The sequence below is a fragment of the Pinus tabuliformis genome, chromosome X (genome assembly GCF_031772625.1).
Source record: "Pinus tabuliformis cultivar Carrire ecotype Pingquan chromosome X, CPIR1, whole genome shotgun sequence".
Classification (NCBI taxonomy): Eukaryota; Viridiplantae; Streptophyta; class Pinopsida; order Pinales; family Pinaceae; genus Pinus; species Pinus tabuliformis.
In genome coordinates, this window is record NC_142308.1 from 1525398832 (window position 1) to 1525406793 (window position 7962).

The window sequence follows — 7962 nt, forward strand, 5'->3', positions numbered from 1 at the left end:
AACTCGAAGAAAACCAAAGGATGAGCATAAACAGAGGAGAAGAAGACAAAGGTCGATCAGAGGAGAAATCCACCAGAACATTAAAGTTTAAGAACATTGATCTCAGGTATCCATTATAGAGAAAGTGAAACAGCTCACAACTCGTGAACTTGAAGAAACAGAGTAAGCCGAAGGTTGAGCAGACGTCGTAGGTGCAGCAGAAGCCGAAGGCCGAGCGAAGAAGGAAGCCAAAGACAGAGCGATCTTTTGACCGGGTTCATCTTGGAAGGCTTGGATCCGAAGTAAAGTCATAGGGAAAACAACGACCTATTACAAAGACTACAAGGACAAGGTTTGGTAAAGAATTCCTTGGGAGCAATAATATACAATTAAACATTCCTTGACAAAGTAAAACTATAGGGTCAGAGCCCTTGGGGTTGGTGCCTCGAAATTGGAAGGATTGGTGTCCTTGGAGTTAGTGCTCCTAAATTCAAGGTTGCTGGCTTGGTAAGATAGGGTAGGATCCCTAGAGGTTGGAGCCTCATCAAAATCCAAGTTGTTGCTTGGAAAAATTCATCAGATATTGTATTCAATATTTTTCTATATTTTAATAAAATCATTCTTTGATTAAAATTGTAAAGAATCTAAACTGGTAATAATAACAATTGAAAAGAAATATTGATTCACCCCCTCTTAGTATTTCCAACAATTGGTATCAGAGCCAGCTTCTTCAGAATTAGCCTAACAGTTGGAAGAAGGATTCTTAGTTACAATGAAGAATCAAGAAATGATAGGAACACTTCCCTTGCTTGATGGTACTAATTTTGGTTTTTGGAAAAAGAGAATGTCTTACTACTTAATTTCCCTTGGACTTGCAGTTTGGAATGTTGTTTTGATGGGTACAATTCCCCTCCCACTCTTCCTATTGATCAAGATGAAAGGAAAGTGTACATTGCAAATGCCAAAGCTCTAAATTCCATTATTAGTGGAATTATTGATTCTGAGTTTACGAAAGTCATGAATTGTGACTCAGCCAAAGAAGTATGGGATAAGCTTGTTATCTTATATAATGGGGACTCCAAGGTTAAGAAGGCAAAGCTTCAAACTCATAGGAGGCAGTTCGAAAGTCTGAAATTGGATGATGAAGAAGATATTGCATCATACTTCCTCTGAGTAACTGAAATAGTCAACTCTCTTAAAGGATTGGGAGAAAATATTGAAGAAAGCATTTTTGTTCAAATGTTCTTAAGATCTCTCCCTGACAAATTTGAATCCAAAATAAGTGTTATAGAAGAAATGTGAGAACTAGACAATCAAAATGGATGAACTTCATGGAATCCTCATTTCCTATGAGATGAGAAAAGGAATCCCAAGTTCCAAAGATGCAACATTCAAGGCCTCAAAATAAAAAAACAAAAAATGATGGATTAAAAACAGTGATGACTAATGTTGAATCTGAATTGGCGCACTTTGTATGAAGACTAAAGAAAGGATCCAAGCTAAAAGGTAAGCATCCTATTATTTGTTTCAATTGTGGAAGAATAGGTCATTATGCTGCAAAATGTCCTCATAATCATGATGGTGATGATGAGGAAGGAAGGATATACAAAAAGAAAGGATTTACTAAGAAGAATTTCCTCTCTAAACATGATGAATCTGATGAGGATGAATATGTGGTCATTAAGAAGAAATCATCCAAATATATATTGCATCACAAGGAAAGTAATGATGAATTAGATGAAGAGAATGACTATGCTGGAAGCGAGGAAGTACTATTTATGGAATTCATTGTAGATGATGAACCAAGACAGGAAAACCAAGAAGATACAAATGAATTACTGATAATTACCATAGAAGAAAATGAGGAGTTACGGAAGAAGGTTATCTCTCTTAAAATGGACAAAGGGGAAGCTAAAATAAGGGAGGACATTATATGTGAAAGACATGAAGCTGAAATAGTATCTCCCAAAAAGGAAATGCAACAAATCAAAAGAATTTGGCAAAGTTCTCAAACACTTGATCACATTCTCAATACTCATAAATCTCAAAGTGACAAGTCTTAGATCGGTTTTAAAGAAGAATCAACAAGTGCTAAGGATCATGTAAAAAGCTACACCACGTACTTTGCAACAATCCAAAAGAAGAAAAATTGTTTCATCAAAGACACGATTCAAATCCAAAGAATGAAGAAAGAGAAACTCCAAGAAAGAAGGTTTATTCAAATCATGGCTATTATAACAAGTACTAAACTATCTATCTTGGGCATTGTTATTATTGTAAAAATTTTGGTCATCAAGCTAAAGATTGCATGGCTCGTAAGAATGAAGCACCAAGATTGAAGGATCAGAAAAACAAACCATGTAGTGTCAAAGGGAAAGGACAAATCAATACCTTCAACTCTTTCGATCCTTTGGCCAAATTTGATCCAATTTGCTCATTTTGTAATGATAATGGACATAATGAACAAAATTTCCCCCTCAAAAGTAGAGAAGAAAAAGATGAAAATCCCAATAAGGATAAATGTTGTCTAGCTCTATGTGCTCATAGTGATGAAAATCTTTAGTTTGTGGATAATGGATGCTCCAGAGATATGACACGTGAAAAAAGGAAGTTTGTCTCATTAAACGAAAATGAAGGAAATGTATCCTTTGGGAGTGGGTCTGCCAGAATTGTTGGAAAAGGAACCATTTCCCTTATTAATGGAAAAGGAAAGGCTCAAAATGATTTGCTGGTAGATGGGCTCAAACACAATCTCTTTAGTGTTAGCCAAATCTATGATCAAGGACATAATGTTGTCTTCGACACTAAAAATTGTGAAATAGGGAACTCTTCCTCAGGAGAACTTGTGGCGAAAGGAGTTAAAACATCAGATAATGTCTACATTCTGAACACAATTCAAGAAGATAAATGTTATCTAAGTCAAACAAATGAAATCTGGTTGTGGCATAAGCGACTGAGGCATACAAGTTTTGATAACTTGATCAATATCAGCAAAATCAATGCAATAAGCGACATTCCAAAAATGTTCAAACCAGATCAAGTTGTATGTGGCCCATGTCAACATGGAAAGAAAACTAGAACAAACCACAAAACTAAGGAATTCTCCACATCAAAACCTCTTGAGATCATTCATTCATATTTATGTGGGCCAACCAGGACTCTAGCACTCCAAGGAGAAAGGTGCTTTGGTTTATTTATTGATGACTATACTAGAATGATGTGGGTATATTTCATAAAATATAAATTTGAAGCCTTTGAATTCTTTAAGAATCTTAAAACTCTTGTAGAAAATGAAAAGGACTCAAAAATTAAATGTCTTAGAACGGATAGAGGAGGATAATTCACATCAAAAGAATTTGATGAATTATGTAACGAACATGGAATCTGAAGAGAACTCTCTATTGCTAGAACACCTAAGAAAAATGGGGTAGTTGAAAGGAGAAACCAAATTGTTCAAGAAATGGCAAGAACTATGTTACTAGCAATTGACTTGTAGCCAAAAATTTGGAAGGAAGCAATCGGGACAACAGTTTATACCTTGAATCGAACTCAACTAAGACCAAATAATGAGAAGAATCCTTATGAATTATGGAAAGGAATACCTGCTTCAGTAAAATACTTCAGGATTTTTGGAAGCAAATTCTTCATAAAGATCAATGATGACTCACCAGGAAAATTTGAATCTTGGGTTGATGAAGGAATATTTCTTGGATATTCTACCAGAAGCAATGCTTACAAGTGCTACAATAATCGATTATGGAAAATAGTGGAAAGCATTGATGTAAAGATTGATGAAGGCCTTCCAGAAAAGAAAATTGAAGATCATGAAGTTGACCCCTTTTATTGAAGAAAGTGAAGAACTTGAAAAGGAGGAAAAAATCAAGAAAAACAAAAACAAAAAGAACCATCTCAAACTCCTTCAAAATTGGAATTCCTCCAAAAACATCACCCAGAAGAGCAGATTATTTGCAATGTATATGAAGGAATACAAACCTGAAGAAGGGTGACAAGTACATGAAAGAAAAATGATGTTTCTCTCCTATCTATGATAGAACTAGAAACTTTTACTCAAGCAAGTAAGGATCCTCATTGGGTGGAAGCCATGGAAGAATAAATGTCTCAAATTGAGAAAAATGAGACATGGGAGCTGCTACCTCATCCAAAGGATAAAAAATAATTGGAACTAAGTGGGTTTTCAAAAACAAAATGAATGAAGATGGACAAATCATTAGAAATAACGCAAGACTTGTCTGTAAGGGTTATTCACAAATTGAAGGAATCGATTTAGAAGAAAATTTTGTACTAGTAGCTCGTATGGAAGCTATAAAGATGTTCTTGGCATTTGCATGCTCAAAAGGATTCAAATTCTATCAAATGGACGTAAAATCAACATTTATGAATGGGGAACGCAAGGAAGAAATCTACATGGAGCAACAGGAAAGTTTGGATCTAGTAGAAGGAAAAGACTTTGTATGTAACTTGAAAAAGGCATTATATAGTTTGAAACCTATTCCTAGAGTGTGGTATGCAATATTGGATCACTATCTACAACAAGAAAACTTCAAAAAGGGGGTGGCAGGAAGTAATCTCTACATGAAGATGGATGAGGACAAACTACTAATCACCCTTGTATATGTTGATGATCTGATTTTTGCTAGCAATAATGATTAAATGAGCCATGAGTTTGCTCAAAATATGTCAAAAGAATTTGAAATGTCAATGATTGGTGAGCTATCCTACTTCCTTGGACTACAAGTATCACAAACCACAGCAGGTATTTTTATCTCTCAAACAAAATATATCAAAGACATGCTTAAAAGATACGGAATGGAAGAATGAGCACCTATGAGCACACCAATGACCACAAACTGCAAATTAAGAAAAAATGATGAATCCCCCCCCCTCCCATGGTATATTGATCCAAAAATGGATCCTGGATAAACCTCTAAGTCTAAAAGACTTCATGCAAGAGGTAAAAGGTGCCAAATGGCACAAATCCTTTGTAAATCAGAGGAAAATGAAAATCGCAGGCTGCTCTCAGACATAGTCTCATGGCAGGGATCCCTTTATTCTGAATCCAACGCAACTTAAATGAGCGAAAATGGACTTCAGATGGGAAAGCTATCATAAAATGAAGTTGTAGTTTTTCAAAGGAAAAAGAGGAAAAATTCCCTTGAATGATGGGTCTAAAAACCCTCTAAGTCTTCCAAATCTCCCTAAAGGGCAAGACCACCGAGAAAGGAGAAGTCTTGGACTTATCACATTATACTATCGGGACCCCAAAACCATGAGAAAACAGTGAAAATGAGCCTATCGGATGTTGGAACAATGAATGCACAGGGGCCGTCTAATATGGCTGATCAACGATCCATATCTGATCAACGTATTGCATTGGTGGTGATCAGCGGATCTGATCAAAGGCATGGCATGATGGACTAGAGCGATGCGATGGAGCGATCGCCGAAATTGACGGATCGCCATCGGCGAACATAATGCAGTGACCATGTATATATATATATATATATATATATATATATATCTATATATATATATATATATATATATATATATATATATATATATATATATATATATATATATAGATATAGATATATATATATATAGATATATATATATATATATATATATATATATATATAGATATATATATATATATATATATATATATATATATATAGATATATATATATATATCTATATATATCTGTGTGTGCAAAGGGGAAGCCAAAGGGCTATTGCGACTAGCGATGCGATATGACCGGACCCGATAGGGTTCTAGAATGAAAATATATATATTTTTAAATCCGCCAATTGCGATTGCGATAAGCGATCCCCAAGTGGACCTGATAGGGATATAAAGCAGGATTATAAAACCTTAAAGTCTGGAACTGTGTGTTCTGCGGATTTTCCCGTGTTTGGTAGCGTTTCTTTGTGTAAAGAGAAAACGACTGCTAAGAGGAACTTTAAGCATCGATTTCCTTTTCCATTACCAAATAGGTGGCATCCATCCCAGGACGCATTTAGTAATGATTGCTAACGCTCAGAGGAGGAAAATGAAGGGACAACAGCATGAAGATAGAGAGCTCGAGAGGGGAGATAAAAAACCAGTGCGATTTGGCTTAAAAGCGACAGAATGACAAAGACACAGGGTTGCTGGGTTGTAGAACGATGGCCAAATTATGTTTGCTTCTGAGTTAATGTTGATGGACAAGCTGTTGTTGAAGACTGTCTGTTGCTGAAAGCCAAGCCAAGGCAAAAGGAGAAGCACAGAAGCCCAAGGAGGTAGTGCAGAAGAAAAAGGAGCAATTCAGGGAGCCTTTGGGGTCACTTGAAGTTCAAGTGAAAAGCTAGGGAGCTGAAGATTGCAGAAGGCAGAAAGAAGCCAGAGCGGAGAGCCAAAAAGCCAAAGAGCCAGAGCTAAAGAGCTAGAGTCAGAGCCAAGAGCCAAAACCAGAGCCAAAGAGCCAGAGATTCAAGAGCCAGAGGGGATTAAATGATGTCTGAACCCACTGTCTATGTGTAGAATAGAAGGAGTTGAGTCAAGACTTGTAAAAGACTAATACCATAATCCCAAATAACCTAGTCAAGTTGACTAGAGCTCACGGAGACGTAGCCCAAGAGTTTTGGGTGAACTGCTAATTAAATTTCTGTCTCATGTGTTTGTTTTACTGCTGCATTATTTACTGTTATATGCATTTATGTATATGTTCAAGCACATTTAAATATCAGCATACACAACAGATTTTAAAGCAAAAAAACAACCAACAATATATACAAGCATATGCCTATATTTTCAAGCATTTCTTATTTCTGCATTGGTTAATCAAATAGACTTGGGAATAATTCAAGCTTTGGAAGTGGGAGAGGTTCTTGTAAGTTAAACAAGAAGCCTAAGAGCCCCATTTTCAGATCAGGTGGTATCAAATATTAAGTTTGGTTAACCACACCTTCAAAGAACGATTATATCAGAATGCTTGATTGACGGAGAAAAGACTGCTTGTCTGAAAGGTGTTTGAACAACAAGAGGCTCATTGTATGCTTGTTTGCAGACTAACTATTTGCTGAGTTTGCAGAAGGAAGAAGAGTTGAAGGCAGTATTCTATCCCAAGGACCTTAAGACAATCCAAAGCACAAGAGGTTTGTTGCAAGAGGTTGCTTAAATAAGCTCTTTATTTATCTTGTTGAAGTTTCTTTTGTTCATTGGCATAATGACAACTTCTACAAGTGGGTCCTCAAATTCTACATTCTTCATGAGACTCTTTGATGAAGACATGAAGCAAGAATTGTCCACCATGATTGATATGGTGAGAGATATGTATGAGGATGGAAGGAAGAACATCATGCTTAGAAAGTAGTTGAATTCCATGAAGGAAGAGAAGCAGTTGCTTGCTGACAAATTGCAGGAAATGGAGAGGCAACTTCATATTGCAAATATGAACCTGAAGAGGATGTATGAGTTGGAAACATAGCTCTTTGTTGCCCAAGAAGTCTTAGTCAAGTACCAGCTTGAAGAAGAGGTAATCCATTCTAGTTTGCCTTCAAATTCTTCTGAGAATAATTGTATCAATTCTTTTGAGAAACATACTAAAGGCATAGGTTCCAAGCTAATTTCCAAGATGGGCTATGAAGGAAAGGGATTGGGAAAGCATGCACAAGGTATTGTTGAACCAATAAATGTTAAGGAAAGGCCTAAATATTTGGGTCTTGGCTATGGACAGTCTTATGGAAAGAATTCTAAAGCTGCCATGAAAGCCATTGAAACAGTCCCAAGAAGGAGTTTCAGTTCATGTCCTCTACCTCAAAAGTGTGAAGGTTGTAATCAAGAGGAATGCAATAGCTTGAAACATCAATTGTAGGATGCAGGTGTTCAGAAGCACACACTTGGACTAGAGAGTTGGGGAGACTCTAACGGCCTTGAAGAGTTTGATGGTGTTCCAAAGGGAGCCACTTCTTCATTTGCTT